This window comes from Cebus imitator, unplaced genomic scaffold (genome assembly GCF_001604975.1).
Source record: "Cebus imitator isolate Cc_AM_T3 unplaced genomic scaffold, Cebus_imitator-1.0 Scaffold36, whole genome shotgun sequence".
Lineage (NCBI taxonomy): Eukaryota > Metazoa > Chordata > Mammalia > Primates > Cebidae > Cebus > Cebus imitator.
Window position 1 is genome coordinate 5,596,269 of NW_016107351.1, and position 12,051 is coordinate 5,608,319.

General features: G+C 47.4%; 1 long non-coding RNA gene across 1 annotated transcript in view; it reads right to left on the reverse strand.

The window, feature by feature from the left end:
- LOC119470588 overlaps nucleotides 1-12,051 on the reverse strand; it is a 22,724-nt gene that overhangs the window by 7,209 nt on the left and 3,464 nt on the right. The window lies entirely within an intron of this gene.

Genomic DNA, 12,051 nt, shown 5'->3' on the forward strand with positions numbered 1-12,051 from the left:
TTTTTAAGAGTCTCACTCTGTTGCCCAGGCTGGAAGCAGTGGCGCAATCTTGGCTTACTGCAACCTCCGCCTCCCGGGTTCAAGATATTCTCCTGCCTCAGCCTTCCGAGTAGCTGGGTTACAGGCACCTGCTACCATGCCCAGCTAATTTTTGTATTTTAAGCAGAGATAGGATTTTGCCATGTTGGCCAAGCTGCTCTCAAACTCCTGACATCAAGTGATCTGCCCGCCTCGGCCTCCCAAAGTGCTGGGATTACAGGGACGAGCCTCGGCGCCTGGCCCCCACTTCTGTCCGCCCCTCCTAGGTCTGCACATTCAGTTGTGCAAGGAAGTGAAGGCACTCTTGCCCACAGACTGCTACCCACATCAGCCCAGGGCACCCCTGTGGGCTCATTAAGGCCTGGTGCAGCCACAGGGAACACACATGTACCAGCTAAAAGACAGATTCACAGCCTGCACCCCCATGCCTCCAAAACAAAGTCTGGCGAGCACCACAGTCTGAGATCCAGAATATCCCCTGCCATTTCCCACCAAGCAAATCATTCTCACTGCAGGGTCAGGACTGGGCTTGCAGAAGACACAGCCGTTCCATGCAGTGACCTCTGAGCCCTTTCTCATGCCCAGTTCCTCTTCCTGCTATTTAACCACCTCTGGATGGAACCCCGTGGCTTCTTTCCCACCCCAAGGCTGTGTTGGGGGCCAGGCTCCGCAGGCGTCTTGGGAAGACTCTGGCTTATTGATGAAGAGGCTTACACTGGCTCGTCGCCATGGCAACCTGCTGGCTGAGCAGGGAGGCACAGCCAGGGCTCTGAGGTCTGCCTTTTGGTGCCGTGGGGGTGGGTGGCTGGCGATGATTGCCCAGGAATGTCTGTTTCGGGAGCCCCAGAGGAGGAATTGCCTTCCACTCTGACATGGCTGGGTCTGGATCTGAAACCCCCACACAAGAAAGGAACCCCCTCCAGCCTGGGATCAACCAGGCAGGAAGAAACTCAGATTCGAAGAGGGCTTAAGTCATCCAAAAGGAAGAGGGGCTTCCGTGCCGCACTCTGGAAATCGCCCCAGTCCACAGCGACACGAGAAGAGCGCAGAGAGGAGGCGCAGGCGGCTCCACCCCGCCTGGAGGGAGAAAGTCTCAGCCCTGAGCTGCCCCAAGGGCCCCTCCTCCGGCCTTCCTCCTTGGGGAGGAGGATGCACAGGCTCTAAGGTCCTCTCCTTCCTCACCTGTGCGCTCCTGTCCCTCTCCTTCCTCACCTGTGGCCGGGCACTCTCTGGGAGGCAGGGCAATTGTCCCAGACATTTCCTGGCAGCAGCACTCCCGCCCCACACTCCCCACCCTCTTTGCGCTCGCTCGTGGCCCTTATCCCGGCTGGCTGGCGTTCTGAGAGGAGCATGGGTACTGAAAACTGTCACTGCGGGGGACCCAGGTGCTGGGGGAGGGGAAGGGGAAGAGATGAGGAGGAGGAGAGGGGGGATTCAGCATCCCCAGGTGGGGATAGAGGCCCCATGCTCTGGGGAGAGGGAGGAGGCCGATCCCCTGGAGCCTGGGTTAGGGTCCTTCCACGGCTCAGGAGAAAGGCCAGATTCCAGAGCCTGGGTCAGGGGCCCCTTCCTGATGTGGCCCTGCTGACCTTGGCCCTCTGCCTGCCTGTGACCCCCACCCTCTTCACTTCTAGAATGTTCTCACCTCACCGAAGCAGCTTCACAGTCTTTAGCCTCTGGCCTGTGCACAGGCTGATCCCCTGCCTGGCACCCTCTCCTCCCAGCCCCTGCAGGTGTCCATTTGGATCTCATTTCTGAGAAACTCCTCCAGTTCCAGACAGGACTTGTACCAGGCTGGACGGTGTCCCCCAAAATGCTCACCTGAAACCTCAGAAGGTGACCTACTTTGGAAATAGGGTCTTTGCGGAAGTAGTTCAGATGTGGTCCTGCTGGCTTCGGGTGGGCCCTAAATCCAACCAGCGTCCTTACACAGAAGGGGAGGGCTGGACATGCAGTGATGGAGGCCGTGTGGTGAAGACAGGCTGCAGTGAGGCCGCTTCAAGCCAGAAGCTGGAAGGGGCAAGGAGGGGCCTCCCTAGAGCCTTTGGAGGGGCACAGCCCTGCTGACACCTTGATCTCGGACCTCTGGCCTCCAGGACTTTGAGAGAAGCCATTTCCATTGTTTTAGGCTGCCCAGTTTGTAGCAACTCATCACGGCAGCCCCGGGAAAGCATGCAAGGCCCAGGGTATGAGCACCACTTTTCTGGGCACCTGTCTGCCCTTGAGGAGCCGGGAGGTGGGCCACTCACATGACCCTTCCGAGGCAACCTTCGCTCTGGAGCTCCCTGGTGGGGTGTCCTAGGCTTCATCAGAGGGCACCCCAGCGGGAGGCTCTCCCTGCCCATCCTTCACCCTTCCTCCTTCCCTGCACAGCATCACCCCACCAGACCTCTCTCATTCCTGAGTTGTTCCAGAAAGACCAAGACTTTGGGATCTGACAGGTGCGGTGTGGAGCTCTAGCCCTGGCCCTTCACCACTGGGTGGTTAGGACAAGAGCTCACCCCCTCAGGGGAAGGGGGCACTTAGGAGTGAAAGGCACCTAGCTGGACTGCAGCACTCAGCACTCAGCACTTACCATGTTGCATTCAGCACTTACCACACAGCACTCAGCACTTACCACTCTGCACTCAGCACTTATCACTCTGCACTCAGCACTTACCACACAGCACTCAGGACTTACCATGCAGCACTCAGCACTTAACACACAGCACTCAGCACTTACCACTCTGCACTCAGCACTTACCACACAGCACTCAGCACTTGCCATGTTGCATTTTGACCGCTCTTTACCTTCATTTCTCTCCTCCAGGACAGGGATGTTTTGCAGGCAGAGTGCATTTCATGCATGCCTACTGCCAAATAGAGACCTGATTGCTACTAGGGATGATGGGTGACAGCCCAGCCTCCAGCCAGCTCACAGGAAAGAGATGAACATGACCCCAGAGGAGAGGAGAGGGTGTATAAAGTCACAGGCAACTACAGATAGCAAGGAGATGAAGTCCTTGGTGTCAGCAGGACTAAGCCTCAGTTGAGAATACCTTGATTCTGTGAAAGTCTTCCCAGCCTCTCGAATCCAGCCTGCCCCAACCCGGCTCCCAGGCCTCCTGGGTCGAGCCTGGAATGTCTGCATCTCTCCCGGGGCATCCAGGCCTCAGCTGAGCGACCACTGTACCCTAGGAGGGAGGCCTCCTCATCTCTGTCCCAGTCCCTCCCCCGTGTTCCCAGAGCAGCCCCTCCCGCCTGCCTGTGGTGCTCTCCCACCCCATACTCCCAGGCCTCACATTCCGCCTCTGGTACTGGTGGGACGCAAGGCTTCTCCAGAAACAGGCCCACCCTGTATGTCTGCCCAGCTCCTGGGCCACTGCGACAAGCTTCTGACGGGATACTGGGGACTTGAGGAGTGGACAAGCACACCCAAGGAAGTCACCTTCTGTCACAGGTTGAATAGAGGCCCCAAAACATATGTCCACCTGGAACTGGTGAATGTGACCTTATTTGGCAAAAGGGTCTCTGCAGGTGTCATTGAGTTAAGGGTTTGCAATGAGATTATCCTGGATAATCCAAGTGAATCCTGAATCCAATAACAAGTGTCCTCATGAGAGACAGGCAGAAGATTTGAGACTCAGAGACACAGGAGGAGGCCACATGCGGATGGAGCAGGGACTGGAGTGACACCGGGGCCCCAGAAGCAGGAAAAGACAGGGCAGGGCTTTCCCCCAGAGCCTGGAGAGGGAGTGCGGCCCTGCAGCCGCGGGGATCTGAGACTCCTGGGCTCCACGACTGTTGTTCTAAGCCATGCAATGTGTGGTCATTTGTTCCGGCAGCCACAGGAAACCAGTGCGTCTCTTCCCAAGGCACAAAGGTAGTCAGTCACCACTTTTTTTTTTTTTTTTTTTTTTGAGACGGAGCCTCGCTCTGTCACCCAGGCTAGAGTGCAGTGGCTCAATCTCAGCTCACTGCAACCTCTGCCTCCTGGGTTCAAGCGATTCTCCTGTCTCAGCCTCCCAAGTAGCTGGGATTACAGGCACCTGCTACCACACCTGGCTCATTTTTGTATTTTTAGTAGAGACAGGGTTTCACCGTGTTAGCCAGGCTTGTCTTAAACTCCTAACCTCAGGTGATCTGTCTGCCTCGCCCTCCCAAAGTGCTGGGATTACAGGCGTGAGCCACTGTGCCTACCCCTCAGTTTCATTCTTCACATCTGTAAAGTGCGGTGCCTTAGTGACAGTCCTCCAGAAAAATAGAGGGGTGCTGCAGAACTGAGGAGAGCCAAGGTCCAGCTCACAGCCGGCCCGCAGAATTCTTGCTCACTCAGCAAAGGGCTAACCTTGAACTTCACTGAGACCTTTGGACTGCTTTTCCAAAATCCCATAGACTAGGTGGCTTATAAACAATCGTTATTTCTCATCATCCTGAAGGCTAAACGTTTGAGGTCAGGGTGGCAGCACGGTCGGGTCTGTGGAGGTCTTCTTCCAGGTTACAGACGGCCACCTTCTTGCTGTGCCCTCACATGGTAGGAGGGTGAGGGGTCCTCAGGGGCTCTTTTATAAGAGCACTAATCCCACTGATGAAGGCTCAACCCTGTGACCTGATGCCTCTCAAAGGCCCCACCTCCTGATAGCATCACCTTGGAGAATGTTTTTAATATATGAATTTCAGAAGGGAGAGACAAGAACATTCAGCGCATTGCAAAGGGTAATCTGCTTCCCTCAGCCTATGGATTTAAGTGCTAATCTCATCCAAAAGCACCCTCACAGAAACACTCAGAATAACATCTGAGCAAATATCTGGGCACTCCATGCCCCATTCATGTTAATACATTAAATTAACCATCACATGGGGGGTAACTAACAAGTCCACGGTGGCAGCCACCTAGGACTCAATCGGAATTAACTATTATGAATGGACTTTTTCTAATTACGGATCTGTGCGAGGGGCCCTTGGCATCTTCCCAGGAGTCCAATACAAAACTCAGAATTCTACTTGAATTTTTTTTTAAAGAAACTTGATAAACCTATCCTAAAATGTATATAGATAAATAAAAATAGCCCAGGCACAGTGGCTCATGCCTGTAAAATCCCAACACTTTGGGAGGCTGAGGCGGGAGGATCGCCTGAGCCCTGGAGTTCTAAACAAGCCTCAGGAACATAGCAAGACCGCATCTCTATGGCAAATTTAAGAATTAGCTGGGCACAATGGTGCACACTTGTAGTTCCAGCTGCTTGGGAAGCTGAAGTGGGAGGATCACTTGAGCCCAGAATTCACTGCACTCCAGCCTCGGCAACAAAGCAAGACTCCATCTCAGGAAAAGAGAGAGAGACAGAATAAAAATAAGGAGGCTAGGCTAATAACCCTGAAAATAAAGAGTAAAGAGGATGCTGTCCATCCTGGACGTGAAGGCACATTCCACACCGCAGGAGGAAGGTAGGGGGCCAGATACTCACATAAGAACTTGGCTGGGCGCGGTGGCTCACGCCTGTAATCCCAGCACTTTGGGAGGCCGAGGCGGGTGGATAATGACATCAAGAGATCGAGACCATCCTGGTCAACAAGGTGAAACCCATCTCTACTAAAAATACAAAAATTAGCTGGGCATGGTGGCGTGCGCCTGTAGTCCCAACTACTCAGGAAGCTGAGGCAGGAGAATTGCTTGAACCCAGGAGGCGGAGGTTGCGGTGAGCCGAGATCGCGCCATTGCACTCCAGCCTGGGTAACAAGAGCGAAACTCCGTCTCAAAAAAAAAAAAAAAAAAAAAAAAAAAAAAAAAAGTGGTGAAAAAAAAAAAAAAAAAAAAAAAAAAAGAACTGATCAGCTAGTGGAGGAGAACAGGGAACTTAGACCTTGTGTTCATATGGGAACTGAACATAAGGTAAAAATTATTTGGAACAACGGAAAAGGAAGAATTATTTCATCATATTTTGTTAACTCTAAGATTCACCTTTTTTCCACACTTTACGGATGCTACACATGGGTTGTGTGTTAACATTGGTGCCATTGTTCTGTGAGTTGGGTGGGAGAATTGGAGACGGCAAATGTCGGCAAACGTCCAAGGCACCAGCATATTTATTGATGCAGGCACCAATGCCTTGGGAACCAGTCCTGGAGGTGGCCAGGGAGGATTCTTCTAAGAAATCCTGCCTGACAAAGGCTCCTGATGACTCAGAGGATGATACTGTGTGGAAAACAGGGACATCCATCACTCCAAAGGCAAAGAAGTGTCAGGAATTTCTTAACCATTAGTTGTATTTATATTTTCCTTTATATATATGCATAAAAGTGACCGATGATTTAGAAACCCACTGTACCTAACTAATTCTAAAAGAGCTCTTTGAGTAAGTACAAAATAAAATTTCTAAGCAATGAAGATAATAAGCACTGAAACTAATCCCCAAGCTCTAGTGTTTTGGGGGGTAATAGCGAGGCCAAAACAGAGCTGCCCTCTAGGTGCACGCAGTTGGAAAATCCAGCAGGAAGCTCCACCTACGTCCTTCATGCAGTAAGAAGTGGCTGCTGCATTTCAAGAAAGACAAAACAAACACGTTCTCTATTTGGGTTCCAGTGTACAGACCATTTGCTTCTGCTTCACCCAGCAGCCAGCATTTACACATCTGCTAAGACCCTGGTTTCCTGGTGGGGCCCTTAGGCCACAATCCTTAACCTCAGAGAGCTGCCGTCCAGTGGGAAAAGCAGACTAATTGGAAGTGAGGAAGGCAGCATGAGCACTGCTGAGCTAGAGAACCGCAAAGCTCAGATGGCCATCTGTTTGGAATGCGGAGAAAGTTCAAGGCAGGCTTCTGGGAGGAGGGGACGTCTGAGTGGAGAGGAAGAGAAGGACTAGAAGGACAAAGGGGGACCTGAGTGTTGTTCCATGCACAGGAAACAGTGTGTGCAAAAGTATTACGTAGAGAAAGGAGGTAGTCTATTCAAGGAGAGTGACATTGGTCAAGGACGGCTGGTTCATGGGGTACCAGGAAGAATGGCAGAAAACAAAGCTGGGGAGGTGACCAAGACTACATTGTAAAGGGCTCTGCGGGCTGGACTGAGGAATTTAAATGAATCTAAAGGCTCTGGAGAGCCCATAGGATAAGACTCACCTGCTAGAAGGTGAGTTCTGGTCGCCAAATGGATAATGGACTGGAGGGACCAACACGAGGCAGGGAGATGAGTGAAGATGCCACTGCGGAAACCCAGGTGAATTCGAGTTGGATGAAGACAAGAAAATATCCACTGGATTTATCAACAAAGTAGCCTTGGTGACCTCGACGAGCCCAGAAGAACTCAACACCACCATCAACCAATGAGATCTAACTGGCATTTATATGCCTTTCCATCCAACAACAGCAGAACACAGATTTTTATTTTCCAGTGTGCAAGGAACATATACTGAGTTAGTCCTCGAACAAAGTAATCAAACCTCAACAAATTTAAAATGGCTAAAAATCACACAGAATATGTTCTCTAACCAAAATGGGATCAAACTAGAAATGAAAAACAGAAAGATAAGAGGAAAATCTCCAAACACTTGAAAACTAAATAACCCACAGATCAAAAAGGCAGCTTCGAGGGGGAAAACATGACATTGAACTGAATTAAAATGAAAGCACAGCACATATGCAAAATTTGTGGGATGCAGGTAAAGCAGTGCTGAGAGAAAAATTCATAGGCTTAAAATGCCTGCATTTGAGAAGAGTCTCAATCGACGCTCCCACCTCAACCTAGAAAAAGAACAGCAAAATAAACCCAAAGCAAGCAGAAGGAAACAAACAATAAAGATAGGAAAAGAAATCAATAGAATTAAAAAGAAAAAAAAATTTGAGACAAGGAGCTGTTTCTTTGAAAGACAAATGAAGTAGACAAATCCCTAGCAAGTCTGGTAAAAATGAAAGACACAAAGTATCAATGTAAGGAATGCAAAAGAGAGTTTCCCTACAGACCCTGCAGACATCATAAGGATGGTGATATTTCACCAAAAAAACCAACCAACCAAACAAACAAACATAAATGGCCAGTAAGCCCAAGAAAAGGTAATCAATATCTGTCACTAATCATTAGGAATATGCAAATCAAAACCACAATGAGATGCCCACAAAATTGTAAGTGTTGGCATGCATGTAAAGAGGCTGGAATCCTTGTGTACTGCTGCTGGGAATGTAAAATGGTGCAGTCACTGTGGAAAATGGTATGACAGTTGCTCAAAAAGCTAAACATAGAATTACCAGATAATCCAGCCATCCCATCGGGGAGAGGACATGCTTGTCTATCTAGAAAATCCCAAGAAATCAAAACAAAACTCCTGGAACAAATAAGTAAGTTCAGCAAGGTTGCAAGATACAAGGTAATTATGTAAACATTTATTTATTTACATATACTAACATACACCAAAATTAAAACTACAATATCATTTACAATCACTAAAAAGAGAGAAAGAGGAATATGGAAGGTGTAAATCTAACAAAACATGTACGGGATTTGTATGCTGAAAACTACACGAAGCTCGTGAAAGAAGTCCAAGAATATCAGAATACCTGGAGAGATATATTGTGCTCATGGGTTGAAAGACTCAGCATAGTGATGATGCCGAAATCTTCCCAAATTGATACACAGGTTTAATGTAATTTCTACCAAAATTCCAGCAAGGTTGTTTGTAGAGATAGACAAGATTTAGTTATTTATTTATTTAGAGTCAGAGTTTCACTCTTGTTGCCCATACTGGAGTGCCGTGGTGTGATCTTGGCTCACCGCAACATCTGCCTCCTGGGCTCAAGTCATTCTCCTGCCTCAGCCTCCTGTGCCACCATGCCCGGCTAATTTTGTATTTTTAGCAGAGGTGGGGTTTCTCCATGTTGGTCAATCTGGTCTTGAACTCCCAACCTCAGGTGATCTGCCTGCCTTGGCCTCCCAAAGTACTGGGATTACAGGCATGAGCCACTGTGCCCAGCTAGATGAGATTATTCTAAAATTTAAATGGAAAGGTAAAGGAACTAGAATAGCTAAAACAATTCTGAAAAATAATAAAATGGGCGGGAATCTCTCTACCCCATTTCAAGACTTGGTATATATTAATATCTGCAGTAATCAAGATTGGTTATTTGGCAGAGGAGTAGATACATTAATCAGTGGAACAGAACAGAGAACCCAGAAATGACCCAGACAAATATGTCCAACTGATCTTTGACAAAGCTACAAAACCAATTCAACGTAAGAAGGATCACCTTTTTGGGAGGCCAAGGCGGGTAGATCACTTGAGGTCAGCAGTTCAAGACCAGCCTGGCTAACATTGTGAAACCCTGTCACTACTAAAACTATAAAAATCAGCCAGGCGTGATAGTGCATGAGCCTATAGTTCCAAGCTCTTCAGGATGCTGAGGCAGGAGAATTGCTTGAACCTGGGAGGCGGAGGTTGCAGTGAGGTGAGATCGTGCCACTGCACTCCAGTCTGGGTGACAGTGAGACTCTGTCTCAAAAAAAAAAGAAGAAATATTACCTTTACAACAAACTAGGGCAATTGGAAAGAAAGAAAGGAAGGAAGGAGGGAGGGAGGGAGGGAGGAAGAAAAAAAGAAAGAGAAAGAAAGAAAGAGAAAAGAAAAGAAATTCTACTTAGGTCTCATACCTTTCACAAAATTTAACTCAAAATGGATCATAAACTTAAATATAAAATAATAACTTTTTAGAAAAAACATAGGCGAAAACCTTAGGGATCTAGGGCTAGGCAAAGAGTTCTTAGACTTGATATCAAAAACATAATTCATAAAAGGAAAACTTGATAATTTGGACTTCATCAAAATTGAAAACTCGGCCAGGCACGGTGGCTCACGCCTGTAATCCCAGCACTTGGGGAGGCCAAGGTGGCAAACCACTTGAGGTCAGGGGTTCAAGACCAGCCTGGCTAAGATGTTAAAACCCTGTCTCTACTAAAAATCCAAAAATTAGCCGAGCGTGGTAGTGCACGCCTGTAGTCATATCTACTCGGGAGTCTGAGGCACAAGCATTGCTTGAATTCAGGAGGTGGAGCTTGCACTGAGCCAAGATTGTGCCACTGCACTCCAGCCTGGGTAACAAAGTGAGACCCCATCTCAAAAAAAAAAAAAATGTTAAAAAATTTTAAAATTTCTGCTCAGTGAAAGACCCTGTTAAGAGGATGGAAAGAAAAGCTACAGATGGGGAGAAAATAATTGCAGGCTACAAATCAAACACAGGACTAGTAATTAGAATATACAAAGAACTCTCAAAATGTAACTGTGAATAAATTCAAACAGTCTAATTAGAAAATGGGAAAAGACACGAAGAGACATTTCACCGAAGAGGATGTCGGAAGAGCAATAATCATATGAAAAGATACATCATCAGCTATCGAGGAGTGTAAAGTGTAACCACAGTGAGATGCGCTATTCACCTGTAAGAATGGCCAAAACAAAGTAATCAAACCCAGGGCTGGCCGGGAAGCAGAGAAATCAGATCATTCATACATTTTCAGTGGGAACGTGAAATGCAAACACTCTGGAAAACAGTTTGGCAGTTTCTTTAAAAAACCAAACATACAACTACCATACAATCCAGCAAGGGTGCTCCCGGGCATTTGTCCCAGAGAAATGAAGTCTTATGTTCGCACAAACACAAAACCTGCACGTGAATGGTTCTGCAGTGTTATGAATAATAGTAAAAAAAACTGGAAACAACTCAGTTATCTTTCAAGGAGAGAATGGTTAAACAAACAGATACATCTATACTATGGAATACACTCAGCAAAACAAAACAAAAAAAAACAGAACAGAACACGCTATTCATATACACAGCAACCTGGATGAATCTCCAGAGGCTTATGCTGAGTGGAAAAAAAAGCCAGTCTAAATGATCCTGTTTGAAAATGTACCTGGGATTTGTCATGATCCGGTATGGTTGATAAAACACACGACACCTAAATAATTGTCATGAAGAAAAAGTTTATACTCACAGATCACAGCTATGTATATTATATATTGTCAAAAGAAAAAAATTATAACTTAGTTTAAAGACTGTAAGTGGCTTTACGGTTTTAGAGGTAGGGCAACATTTCATTCTATAAAATAGAATAAACAGCTGGACGAGGCGGCTCATGCCCGTAATCTCAGGACTTTGGGAAGCTGAGGCTGGAAGATTGCTTGAGACCAGGAGTTCAAGACCAGCCTGGGCAACACGGCAAGATCCTGTCTCTACAAAAAAATTGGCATAGTGGTGCACACCTGTGGTCCCAGCTATCCAGGGAATGGAGTGAGACGGAGGATTGCTTTGGCCCAGCAGTGAGATGTGATTGGACCCCTCCACTCCAGCCTGGGCAACAGAGCAATACCCTGTCTCAAAAAAAAAAAAAAAAACAAAAAAAAACAAAGATGTCTCCTCACCCTTCCTGCATTGGTTTCTATCATCTTTCCCTGTCTCTCAGCAAAAAAAAAAAAAGAAAGAGAAAAGTGAAAAATAGAGTAAGTGTTCCAATGAACGGAGCAGAGGAGGTTGGCTTTATAGACAGAGAAGGGTGGAAGGAAGCATAAACAAAGAAGAAGTGGATGGATCATTTTTAAATCACACTCCTTGTAAGGCAGAAACCGGGAGACAGGCACTGGAGAGGCGGCTGAGTGGTTAACGCCAGGTCACTGCAGTTACCTGTTTCTGGTAAGGATTAAAGCGGTGGGAACTTTATTCTCAAGCTGAGTAAAACTGGCCTGTTTGGGAAATGTGGCTGTTATCTCTCTCTGCTTTTTAGAAGGCCAGGGAACGACTTAGTTTTGCTTTGGTGATGTGGAATTTCCTAGGAGTGACTGCATTTTTCTTTTCAGTCTGGTCCGCTGAGGTGCAGTGTAGAAGCTTAGCCCCCCAAAAAATGGTCTCCTATAATTTTTATTTAACTATAAATATATATATTTTTAAAATTTCACTTTATATATTATACATGGTAAAAGTGAAAGGCCCCTCTCCTTATCTTCCAAATACCCACCTCACCCCCTCACCAAAGGTCACTTCTTTTTTTTTTTTTTTT